Source organism: Magnolia sinica, chromosome 8, assembly GCF_029962835.1.
Source record: "Magnolia sinica isolate HGM2019 chromosome 8, MsV1, whole genome shotgun sequence".
Lineage (NCBI taxonomy): Eukaryota > Viridiplantae > Streptophyta > Magnoliopsida > Magnoliales > Magnoliaceae > Magnolia > Magnolia sinica.
The window spans coordinates 62,462,073-62,475,497 of record NC_080580.1 but is presented as its reverse complement, the minus strand read 5'-3'; the positions used below and the strand labels follow the sequence as shown (position 1 = coordinate 62,475,497).

General features: G+C 36.0%; 1 long non-coding RNA gene across 1 annotated transcript; it reads left to right on the top strand.

Moving 5' to 3' along the window:
- The first annotated feature begins 540 nt into the window (after positions 1-540).
- LOC131254012 (uncharacterized) lies at positions 541-4,839 on the top strand. Its single transcript, XR_009175429.1, has 8 exons — positions 541-878; positions 1,060-1,127; positions 1,842-1,915; positions 3,297-3,356; positions 3,487-3,691; positions 3,914-4,020; positions 4,130-4,191; positions 4,669-4,839. It is a non-coding gene; the product is annotated as an uncharacterized LOC131254012 (long non-coding RNA).
- The last annotated feature ends 8,586 nt before the right edge of the window (positions 4,840-13,425 follow it).

The window sequence follows — 13,425 nt, the reverse complement described above, 5'->3', positions numbered from 1 at the left end:
AGAATGCTTACCCCATATTGTTCTAGGTTTTGGTTTGTACAATTGGGGCCCATGATTTAGTGATCTAGACTACTAATATATGGCCACACTTTAGATTGGCATGTACTAAAATCTCCAAGATGGAAAGGTCGTGGCCAATAATTACAAAGGAAAGAAAGAAAGTATAACAATGGTTACATTCAACCAAAAATCAATATTCCATTGTATCTTTTTTTTTTTATTCAATTCCATGTAGGTAATAGTATCTGAGGATATTGTATCCTTGATTCAAGTCCTTTTAACTCTCTTTTATAAACTTAAATTGCAGATTGAAAAGTATCATACTAACTATACTTATTTGATAAGGGATCTTCCACACCTTACACCCTACTCTTTACCCTTTACACTTTATATTTTGGGAAAGCAAAAGAATGGGTGAGAGAGCTTCAGACATCTATAGAAGACCTAGTTCCAAGTAGTTGTAGGATGGAGGAGTTTAAAATTCATCAAGACTCCTCTTCTAATCCATCACATTTAAAGCTTCTATTCCTTTGTTAAAATCAGTGCGTGTATTACTTTCAAAGCACACCACCTCTTATGCGAATGTGTACCATTAAGCTAGGGGGTGGAATCATCTTATTCTACTCTTTACTCTTCTTCTTATTTTTCTTTTTCTTTTTTTATTATACACATGCATTCACACCTCAACACACCCACATACTCTTGAAGCACTCTCTTCATTTGAACAGGGTACAAAAAGGTGAAGCATGGGTTTGGCATGAGGGTTCCAAGATCGATGTTGAGGTTCTTCAATCAGTAAGATTTTTCCATGTAAGCGATATTGGTCTTGTTTCGAGTCTAATAGTTTGTTGGTTCTAAATGAAGACCAACTTGTTCAGGTAAATCCTGATTTTTCTTTTATTAATCCATTTTTCAAGTTGTTTCAAGTATTCTAAATTATCTAAAGTACATAAGCAAGATTGTAATTTTGATCTATTATAGATATTTTATTTTTAAAGAAAAAACTTTTATTGATGTTCTAGTACATGAATAGATTCAAGAAGCGGTTTTGGTGTACAGATTTGTCTGGCATAAGCAATCACAATTGAAGCCGATGGACGAGAAGATAGTAGCTGTCGCACTACAAGGTGAAAGATGCGTATTTACTTCAGTTGGATAGAATGCTCCTAAATAGTAGTTGTCGCACTAAAGTTCTTTGTTCTTTATTTTCTAGGATAGGTTATGCTCCATTTGAGTTTTTATTTATACAGATTGTCAATAAGAATGATCCTAAATTTTTTGGAAGCTTTTTTGGTGCCAATTATTCCAAGTGTCTGATCCTACTTCAAATGTTCCTACTCCAGTTTAGATACTAATCCAGTAAACCAAAAACTTTCTTTGATTCATTTTGGTGACAGAACCCTTTGCATGTGTTCCTGCTTCCACTTTAGATAACCTATTGCTTAAAGCATGGCAAACTTATTTTTTGGTGATCTTGTATGGTTTGGTTTGACCAAACCAGTGAACTTGTCAATCCTTTGACTAGTCTTTCTTTGAAGACATATTTTTTTATGCATGTCTACCATATATCTTGGTTGTTGTCTTGTTAGAAAAATAAAGTCACTGTTATTGCTAATTTTCTTTAAGTCTTGAAATATTAGAGCGGAGGCACTACTGCATCATATCCGTACTTTCCTAGACATTCTTTTTTTTTTTTTTCTTGGTTGCTATTCTTGCATCATAGACAATTCTAAATTATTTTCTCATTTATTCGTGGACTAAACTCTCTAAGTATTATTGCTTTCTTTCTCAATTTAGTTTTTAACTTTTATAGGCTTTAAATTTGGTTTTCTTTTGTGCAGCATTTCAAAAAGTTATGTGCGACACCAGCTTATTAGAGACCCAAAAAAGTGGCTGACCACCTATGAAGTTCCGTGTGAGTGGTTTTTTTTTAGCTATATCATGTTTTATAATTTAGAGATCTTGACAATGGTGAAATATTTATGACTGTGAAAAAGCTTTCAAGGTTAGCTCATTTCTACTTAAAACATTGAATAACTAGATAAATCAGCTAGAATGTACATTGATTAGTTGGTAGTTTTTTGGCTTTATCTCATTAATATTGTATCCATTATATTTTTCTAAAGGCAAATCATCTTTCCAACCTGAGTGTTTGCTTCAGTTGGATATAGACTCATTAACTTGAAGATGATTTTTTCCTTGTTGGCCACCATCATTGCCATTGCCATAACTTTCCGCCAGCTATTTGAGATTGCCTTTGATCTTTGCATTGTTCTTCTGGGAAAAAAAGAAGAGAAAAGTGAGAAAGGATTAAATCAGTTAGTTGAAATTTGTGAACATTTGAAGAGATCACTAGAGAAATTAATCCCTTGAGTTCCTGAGAACTATGGGAACTTCTCATAGAACACTGAAGCTTGTCTATTAGATAACTTTTAATAATCAATTTCTTGTTCTGGATAAAGATGCACTTGATTCATCAGCTGATGCTCTCATGCTATTTAGGATAAGAGAACATTAAAGGACCTTTTTTATTCTTCTCAAAATTAAACTGTATATCTTTTGAATTCTGCAAAACTTTTTTCTTCTCTAGTGGACCATCACTTGAAGTTGAGCTGTTTGTTTCTTGTTCACACATTTTTTCCCTCTTTTTTTTTACTTATCCCTTTTTATTTTCATACTACTCATTTTCCATTTTGAGAATTCCTCATATGGGTGTATGGAAATATGAAAAGGGTGGGGTGGATGTAGATATTAAATTCCATTTAGGGGTCGTTTGTTTGCAAGGATTTTGGAGGGGGGGTGGGGGGGTGGGTTGGGATTTGATTGGAAATCCACTTCACTCCTTTCATTGGCTTGCATTTTTTTCTGTTTTAGACGATGAATTATATGTCTAGATGAAATTTACAATGATCATATATCTAGAAAAATCATGATAATTTGACCATCTAATCTCATGTTTGGGATCATGTATCTAGAAATATGTCTAGATTGTCATGTATATAGTGCGCATATAGATGAACATATGGATAAAATACATGCATGCTTGTTGGTGCTTCCTGGTGAAAGGGAGACAGTTGCATTAATGCCTTAGCATGTAAGCATTGGCACATGCATCATTCAATTATATGATAATTAATTGACATTCACCTGCCTCTGTTTAGTAGTTGACTACGATTGGACTATTCCAATTATCTTATCAATTTGATGTTCAATATCACTTTATGAGGAATCATCACAAACAACCAGTTGCATGTGAAACATGCAAGCTTGCTCATACGCCAAAGTGTCATGTGTAGGACATCTGAGCGATGCATAAGGTAGGATTCACTATGACAATCACCTGTTGCAAAAAACAGGTCAGCCCACTCATCAGGAAGCCACCCTATATGAAAACAATGAGCATTTTTAATTAGAACTGTTAATTGTCTGATTCAACGTGCATGTCTGTCCTGCCTGATCAGTGGATTTTTCTGATTTCTATGCAAGGTGGCCTTCATCTTATGCATAACCTGATGTGTCATACACATGATGTGAACGGGGTTTCATCTGAAGTTCACATGCAACTGGTTGTAGGTGATCATTCCTACTAGTATTGAATTGAATTGACTGTAATGATGGTTGTCTTTGAATAATCCTAGAAAGTTCGGCGCAAGAACTCACTCAGATGTTTGTCCAAGAGCTGGCTTTGAAGGTAACATTTGTTTAGCGTTTATCAGCAAATCTTTAGCTGACAGTTGTATCATCTCATCTTTTGACATGTTAGGGGTTATCTTTCCATGCTCATAACTGTCCTTTGTTTATCTACAGATTTTTGTTGTTGTAAGCATGGGGTCTTGTTCATTTGCATATGTACTTGAGGATTAATGCTTCTTTTTTTGGTTCATTTATTTATTTTTTTAACTTTTCAATGCAGTGAATAACAGCAAAAAATACTCTGAACCATGAGTGGTTTAGTGAGGACTCTCTACCCAAATCAAAAGATTTTATGTCGACAGTTCCTGTTCAACATGCCCAAAACAGGTATTTGGATGTACAACATGGATTTTGAACATAAACTGCTTCAAATGATTGATTTCTTGTGCCTCCTTTCTCAATACAAATATAGAAAATTCTAATTTCAATGATCAAGTAATCCCAAGGGATAAAGATATGACTTTGGAAGTTGGGTCAACACCTCTAAGTCTTCTCTAGGTCAGTTGCTTAAGTTTACTGATACGTTTAGGGGAAAATTGTGCATCAATCAAGGTCTTTTTTTCTTTGATAAATTTTGATGTGTTTCGTGTGAAAATTTCGGCTATGTCAATGACTCAAGTTGCTTGTTGAAATTTGTGTTGGTACTGGATGTGATGCACTCTCTACCAAATATTTATGAGGTGGAATGGCTTGTCAATTGCAAATTGGGAGAAAAATTGGGAAACATGAACCCACCTATTTAAAAAATATTAATTGAAGTTGTCTAACACATCCAACTATTTCCAATATCGGGGCCCACATGCTGATTGGACCATGATCCATTTAAAACCGGATCGGTAGTGACCCTGATCCATAAATTTTGTGGGAACGTTGTTTGGAGCATTAATTTAGTTTACATAAGGGGAATTCTATGTTTTCCTTACATTTAGTTTTCATCCTTCTTCAATTGATTGATTCTTTGTTTTTACATTGTAGAATCATCTAGTGGTGGTTCGCCCTCGAATAATTATAGAAGACGCACATGAGAAGTTATCGGTATAGCTGTCGGATGTACAAGTGGACTACTGATACTTGCATCCATTTTCTATCTATGGTGGATGAAGGATGCACCTGGCCATATGCCAGTGCACACAGACTCACTAAGATTTATATTTTCAACATTATTACAAATTGTAATTGTAATTGTAATTGATTGAATGAATGATTGTAATTGATTCATTATTGAATGAATGCATGATTGTAATTGAATAATGAAAGATTATGTAGGTAATGAGTGAATGAATGAATGATTATAATTTTTTTAACTTGTAGGAAATGGCTACGGATATTGACTATAGTTGTTATTAAATTTGGTATATTACTATGGATCCAACACTACTTTTAGCTACAAACACTATCCGTAGCTGTAGGTACTTTTTGCCACAGAAATAGTTACTACGGATTATATCTGTAGCTATTGTAATCTATGGCTACAGATTTAATCCGTAGCCATAGGTTTTAGACCTATTGTTATGGCACCTACGACTACGGTCGTGCTATGGACTAAAACCATAGCCATATGTGTAAGTGCCATAATTTAAGCCCTTTGTGTTGTCAAATTTGTGGTGCCAAAGACACTATTATGAAGCTTGCATCTGTGAAAAAATGCTCTACGCAAGATCAACTTAAGTTGACAAGCACTGTTCACAAGTCAAGAATCTCAAGATGCTTTTAAGTTCTACCTCAAGATCTCAAGAAGCTTTCAAGTTTGAGCTCCATCAAGACTTCAAGCTTCACTACTTTCAAAGGTCACTTGTCTCCTATGTTCAATGTCATTACTTCACTCCTGAGGTATGACTGACCTTAGGTTGACCTTTAAAGTAGATCATTTTGGATACATAATTCACATGTTTTCTATAAGTGAGTTTTGGTCTGTTCTAAGACTAGTCTTGGACTTCGTTCAACTAGTCCTAGCACTGCTTCGACCTGTCTAAGAAATTCTTGGATCAGTCGTAAGTTTGTTACAAAAATCAGAAATTTTTTATTAAGCTTTGACTAGTCCTGGGAACTGTACGACCAGTCGTAGAGGTCCTTAGACCAGTCGAAGACATGATTTGCTCACCTATAAATAGAGAACGAATCTCAGAATTATTTCATTGAAAAAAAGGCAATTCAAGTTAATTTAATTCAGTCTTCTTAGAGATAAGTCGGTGCTCCATTTAAGCTAAGTGTGCATATTTAATATTATCTTTCTTTAGCTTTCTTAATTGATTTTGTTTCTTGTATTCCAATCTAATCTGAAAAGAGGAATTGTTGTTTTCCTTTTTCTGGAATCAAAATCAATTAGAGCTAGCCCTTTTGTTTTAATTTAAAATCTATTAAAACCTAGAACCATTATAAAGTGAGTATTGGACATTGAACTTTGACATTCAAATCTCTACTCTGACTTGGTTCTTCTGGGCTACTACAACGAAGAGAAAATCAGGTATTTTACAATTTGTGTAAATTTACTTTGTTTGGTTTTATTTGAGGTTAAGCCAGAAAAATCTCAAAGTTGTTGGTTATTTGAGGGGAGCCAGAAAACTCAGAAGTGAGGGTTTTTGAATTGTGTAAGCCATTTGAAAAAGATACAATTGTGAAGGTTTTGGGTGAACCTATGAAAACCTATTTGATAGTGAACTCTAATATCCCCTATGTGAGGATATTAGGAGTGGAGTAGCATTCTGTGTGGCTGTTGTTTAACAGTTGGTGAACACACAAGCGAACCACTATAATTCTTTGTGTTGTGGATGTGTGATTTATATTTCCTATCTTTTATCATTCAGAATTGTGGAATGTATGTGTGAATGTGAATGTTGTAATCATTTCATTTCAAGCACAGTGGGGAATGTTGTAATAATTTAGATTTACATTTCAGCATTATATTTTTGCTATCTCTTTATTACGTTGAGCTTCAATTTCTCTATTTGTTCTAGAAATAAGGTTGTCCTACCATAAACTTTGGTTTTTGGTGTAAGGTTGTCCTTAGAACAATTTTTGTTTAAATTTCTCTATTTTAAGTTGCTTTCCATTCCTATACTGTGATTGGTGTATAGTGCTATCTATTCCTTGTTTCATATTCCGCTGTATTTATTTTTAATTTGGCATAGTCCTATTCACCCCCCTCTAGGACATATAGCTTGGCCATTTCAAGTGGTATCAGAGCCTAATAGCTCGCTCTTATTACTTTTTATTTGGATTTAATTCCTGAGCTAACGATCTAAGCTATATATAAGATGTCAAATTTTGATAGCCTATCAGTCACTAGGCCTCCACCCTTTGATGGCTCCAATTATGCCTATTACAAAGCCAGGATGAGGATCTTCCTCAAATCAATGGATGAGAGTGTGTGGCAAGCCACAGTGACTGAATGGAACCCACCTACCACTGAAGTGACTGGTATTGATGGTTCAAAATCACTGAGAGTAACACCATATTTCTCATGGACCACCCTTCAGAAAAATGAAAGTAGTGCTAATGCAAAAGCACTAAATACAATTACTTGTGCACTATCACCAGATGAGTTCAAAAGAATCATATCCTGTGATACTGCAAAGCAAGCCTGAGATATATTAGAAATGACACATGAGGGTACTACAATTGTAAAAAAATCTAAAGTCCAACTCCTCATAACCAAATTTGAAGAAATTCATATGGAGGAAAATGAAATATTTATGGACTTTTACACTAGATTAAATGACATTGTGAACTCAATGTGGGGTCTTGGCGATAAAATCCTAGAAAGGAAAGTGTGTGCAAAGATACTACGCTTACTTCCTGAATGGTTCAACTCTAAGGTAACCGTAATCCAGGAACTTCGTGATATGGATAATATGAGGGTAGAAGAACTAGTTAGTTCTTTACAAACGTATGAGTTAAAATTTAAAGCTCCTAAAAGTAAATCCATTACTCTCAAATCTTCTAAAGTTATTTCTCAAGAAAACTCAGATTTAGAAAATTCTGAAGATGATATGGCTCTCTTAGCGAAGAAATTTTACAAGATTTTCAAAAGTAAGAAAAGGGTAGATTTTCAAAAATCAAATGATAAGAAAAGATCTAAACCTAGATCTAAAAGTTGGAAGTCTTTGAAAGATAGTCAATGTTACAACTGCCAAGAGTATGGGCACTTAGCAAATAAATGTCCTAAAAAGGACAAAATAAAAAGAAAGGGTATGTTGGCTACTTGGGGTGAATCATCTGATTCTGAAGCTTTTTCTGAATCAGAAGATTCTGAAACCGAGTTGGGCAGTGAAGTTAAAGCCCTTATGACTCTAGCCAAATTCACTTTTTCAGATCATGATGATTCAACTAGCGAAGAAAATCTGAATAGTGATTATGAAAATGAAGATGATCTTCAAGATGCTCACAACGCCCTATATAAGGAAAGTTGTAAAATTGCTGTCAAACTTAAACTTCAAAAAGAAAAGTTTTTTAAACTCAAAGAATGTTTTGAATCACTTGTTTTAGAAAAAATCTCAAATTTCAGATTGTTTTGAAAAATCAAAATGCGATTTAGAATTTAAAACCTCGCTGATTGAAAATCTGAAATCTGAAAATGAGATACTTAAAAATGAAGTATCTACTCTTCTGAGTTTAAAGGATTCATGAAGGTATGCCCAAGGAGATCCAAAGTTAGAAAAACTCTGGATCAAGAAAAAGTGGCGATCAATCCGGATTGGGCTATGATAAGAATACAACTCCTAATCAAAAGTATACTCCTCCCAAGTTTGTGAAAGGAGAGTCCTCAAACTCAAAAGGGAAAAATACTTATCAAAGTTTTTATAAAAATATAAAAACTTTTCAAAAACCTAAAAGCAGCCATGTTAACTTTAAAAATCAGAACCGAAACCCTCTTGCTGAAAAGATAGTAGATTTACTCAAGGAGCTCTTAAAATCTAACTCAGTAGGTCTTTCTTACAACATCAGTCAGAAGAAGACCAACTATACTCCTAAACCCAAAACAGTTCTGAAATGGGTTCCTAAAGTTGCCTGCTTGGTTGCTCATACTGCTTTCAAAGCAACAAGCCATTCAAAGTGGTACCTAGACAGTGGATGCTCAAGGCATATGACTGGTGATAAAGGTTTATTCATCGATCTCAAAGACAAGACTGATGATTCAGTCACATTTGGTGATGGCAGCAACTGCAGGATTATAGGCCAAGGTACTGTTCAACTCTATAACCTTCCTTTGTTTAAAAATGTTTTATATGTTGAAGGTCTAAAACATAACTTGCTTAGCATATCTCAAATATGCGACAATAACCATATTGTACGATTTTCTAATCAAAGCTGTGAGATTCTACACAACAAGGGTTTAGTAATACTAACTGGACGTAGAACATCTGAAAACTGCTATATTGTTAGCGAATCCAGCTCATCTAATCAATCGTGTTACGTGGTCCATACAGACGAGACTGACTTATGGCACAAACGTTTTGGACATGTACACTATCGAAATCTATATAGATTGAGCAAATGGGAACTTATAAGAGGTCTACCCAAACTACAAAAATTAGATAAAATATGTGGTGAATGCCAGATTGACAAACAAATAAGGAACTCACACAAAAAGGTGAATTCCAATACCACATCAAGACCACTCGAGCTTCTCCATATGGATCTAGTGGGACCTACTAGGATGAAAAGTCGAGGTGGAAAAAGATATATTTTGGTAATAGTAGATGACTTTACCAGATATACATGGGTTGTCTTCTTAAGGGACAAATCAAAAACCTTTGAAGAAGTAAAAAAGGTTCTCAAAAGGATTCAAATTGAAAAAGGTTCTCAAGTTAGTAAGATTCATAGTGATCATGGATCTGAATTTGAGAATAACAGTTTTGAGAAGTTCTGTAGCGACCAGGGAATATTACATGAATTCTCAGTGCCCAAAACTCCACAACAAAATGGTATAGTTGAAAAGAAAAATAGAGTGCTTCAAGAAATGACTAATGTCATGTTAAATAGTATGAAGCTCTCTAAGAATCTTTGGGCTGAAGCAGTCAATACAGCTTGTGCATTATAAAATTTGATCTCGGCATGTGCATTTTAAAATGATTAATTATGCCTATTTGTATCATATTGTATATATTTGCTTGTTTAGTTTTCAAATCTTGAAAAATATGTAAAAATCAGATTTATTGGCCTGTACTCGACCAGTCGTGAGTATCCACGACTAGTCATGCTACGACCGGTCATGTATATCTATGACTAGCCGTGAATCGCATGGAGTCACTTAAAATTTGGGAGAAATCACTTTCTTTTTCATTTCAACTTCTCTCTCCAACGAGCCGACACATGACTAGTCGAACCCATCTTCCAAAATCTTCAAGGTTAGTGCTCCATTTGCATTTTACTTGTAGATTTGTGTCTATATTACTTCTATTTCTCTCTTGGAGTTGTCTATTTCGAATTTAGTTGAGATTTGGTGATTTTCTTTTAAAAAATCTGATTTGAGAAAACCCATTTCTCAATCCTTTGCAACTCTCTATATTCTTGAAATCTTTGTTACATATGACTTCTAAAGGAAGAAAATCAACGTCCCGTGGTCCTTCTTCCTCTTTCAGATTAGCCCCTATCACTAAGCGTTATCTTAGGGCTCCTGAGGACGATCCATCTTATGTTTGGGACATCCGATTGCGTAATGTTATTGTTGAGCATCCAGTTGATATTAATCATGTTGCTCCTTTTGATACTTTTCCTATACTTCAATCTGTAGGTTGGAATAACTTATTGCTTTGGGGTGGGCCTGCATACCGGTCCATTGCCCAATCCATGTTTGCAGCATATGTGATTTCTCACTGAAAAATTTAACTTTTTCTATCTCCACATGAGAAGGGCCTTTTGAAGTTGATCGACATTTGATTTCAGCCCTTATGGATATTCCAGTGAATGATGAGGCTATTCCTATCCATACTTTATATGATAAACCCTCTATAGCTGAAAAACGTATGTTGACTAATGACTTACGCAATTTGGATGTACAATGGACGCATAAAGGGAATACGCTTCCCTCAAGGAATTTGTTACCCAAATACAGAATTCTTCACAAAATCTTTGTGTCTAATTTGTATCCTCGGTCGAGTAATAAATCTGAATTGACGTCCTTCACGGTTCGTATTCTTCATTCGGTTGTTAAAGGTGTTAACATTTGTTTACCATCCTTGATTTGTCATTTCATCATTCAGTTTCATCTCCATCCTGGTCATAGTGGCATTCCTTTTAGATATTTGATGACTGTGTTGGCTACACATATGTCAGTCGACATGCCGGTTGGAGAGGCCCCTATCCATCATTTGATATTTAACAATTCCAATATCAATAAGATGAAACTGGATTACCTTCCTGGCCAAGGTGATGGTGTTGGCGGTGCTGAAGCTGAACATGAGCAAGAAGCTGGTGATCTTCCTCCTGATGATATTAACATGGATGATATTTTTGAAGAGCTTGAGTCTGATTCTACAAATGATCCAGATTATGAGCCTTCTTCATTTGATACATGTCTGAGTCCATTGGAAGAAAAAGTTGAGGGTCTAAATGTTAAAATGGAAAATATGTCTGTTGCCCATGATTTACAGTTCAAATATATGCGGAAATATCTTAGGCGCTTGAACAAAGGCATGCATCAACTTGATCCTTCCATTCCTGCTCCTTCATCTGGGTCAGATTAGTATTTTTAAGTTTACTAGTTTGTAATAAATTTATTACTCCTAACTTGTTTTGAGTTTGTCACTCGCTTTAACTTAGCTCAGTCTATGAATTATGTGTGTTGCTTATGCTATGTTCTCATATCTTGACTAGTTACCTCTCATATTTCTCATTGATTATTTCTCCTCAGCCATCTATTCTGTGCTTCCTTTGTCCTATTGTGACAAAGAGGGGGAGTATGGATATGTTATGGATATGTATATGGATATGGATGTTGTCATGAGGAAGGAGTAGCATTGTATTATTTGGTGTTTTATGAGTATGTTACTCAGGGGGAGTATATGTAGAGGTGTGAGTAGAAGTGTGCAGAGGTGGACTGAATATTGATTTACAAGTTTGCAGGATGCTAGTTGATAATAACTGGTGCATGATTCTTTAATCAGATATTCTATGTTATGTAACATATCTTGAAAGTGTGTTTTGTCACTAATTTGACAAAGGGGGAGATTGTGAGTGCCATAATTTATAGCCCTTTGTGTTGTCAAATTTGTGGTGCCAAAGACACTGTTATGAAGCTTGCATCTGTGAAAAAATGATCTACGCAAGATCAACTTAGGTTGACAAGCACTGTTCACAAGTCAAGAATCTCAAGATGCTTTCAAGTTCTGCCTCAAGATCTCAAGAAGCTTTCAAATTTGAGCTCCATTAAGACTTCAAGCTTCACCACTTTCAAAGGTCACTTATCTCCTATGTTAAATGTCCTTACTTCACTCCTGAGGTATGACTGACCTTAGGTTGACCTTTAAAGTAGGTCATTTTGAATACATAATTCACATGTTTTCTATAAGTGAGTTTTTGTCTGTTCTAAGACTAGTCTTCGACTTTGTTCGACTAGTCCTAGCACTGCTTCAACCTATCTAAGAAATTCCTGGATCAGTCATAAGTTTGTTGGTGGGGATGTTTTCCCTTAACAGTTGGTGGGGATGGGTGCTTCCCCGCTTTCGCCTGGGTGACTTACAACGAGCACTCCTGGTCCTGGGCCCTCTATGGGTGGCCCTGTTTTCGTGCCCCTATCTTCATGCGATGGGTTTAGGGGTTCTGCCCCTGGCATTGAGTGTGCCTTTGATGCTCTGAAGATCTTATCCAACTGTATGGGCGACCAAATGGATTCCTAGCTGGAATGTTCTGTTAGTTTGAGCCGCTGGAGGTGGTCCTCAAGAGAGATCATCATGTTACCACAGACCATTCCGGCCTTAACAAACTCGATGGGTGTGCACTTGAATAGTTGCCTCTTTTTTGACCTTGTAGTTTGGTCTTCTGGTGTTGGTTGGTACCCCAGTCCCTGCGTTTGCATGTTGGTGCGAGCTGGCTTTACTACCATACCTTTCTCATGGAACTCGATACGGTAGTTAAGGATTAGCAGTTCAGCAGGAGGGATGACATATTCGATTACGAGTGGGTAGGGATTAGCGATGGAGTTCATGATTTTGAACTCAAAACTATGATATGATATATTGCTCCTCGTGTGCTTTACGTCAATCATTGGAATGTCAGTTTTTGGGGTATTGATCGCCACTAGTAGGATTATTTCTAGTTTGGCCAGTACTGAGATGATCCGATTTTCCAAAGGGAATTTAACCTTTTGGTGGAGAGTGGATGCAATGGCTCCAACAGCATGGAGCCATGGCCATCCCAATAGAAGGTTAAATGAGGCAGGAATGTCAATGACCTGAAATGTGACAAGAGTCATGTTTGGTCCGATTTGTAACTTAATGTCTATTTCCGCCTCCACTTGTCTTCAGGAGTTATCAAAGGCTCTGACACTCATGGTACTGGGCCTGAAAGAAGATGGTTCAATTTTCAAATGTCCGGCAGTCCTTATAGGGCAAATGTTTAGGCTCGATCCTTTATCAATGAGTACGAGTGGTACTTTGAAATTTCTATAATGGACGGCGATATTAAGTGAGCGCCCATGTTTGTGACCTTCAGGTGGCAACTCATCATCAGAAAAGGTGATAGCTCGCGGTACGAGGAGTTGTCCGATCATGCTTGCCACCATTTCAGGAGGTA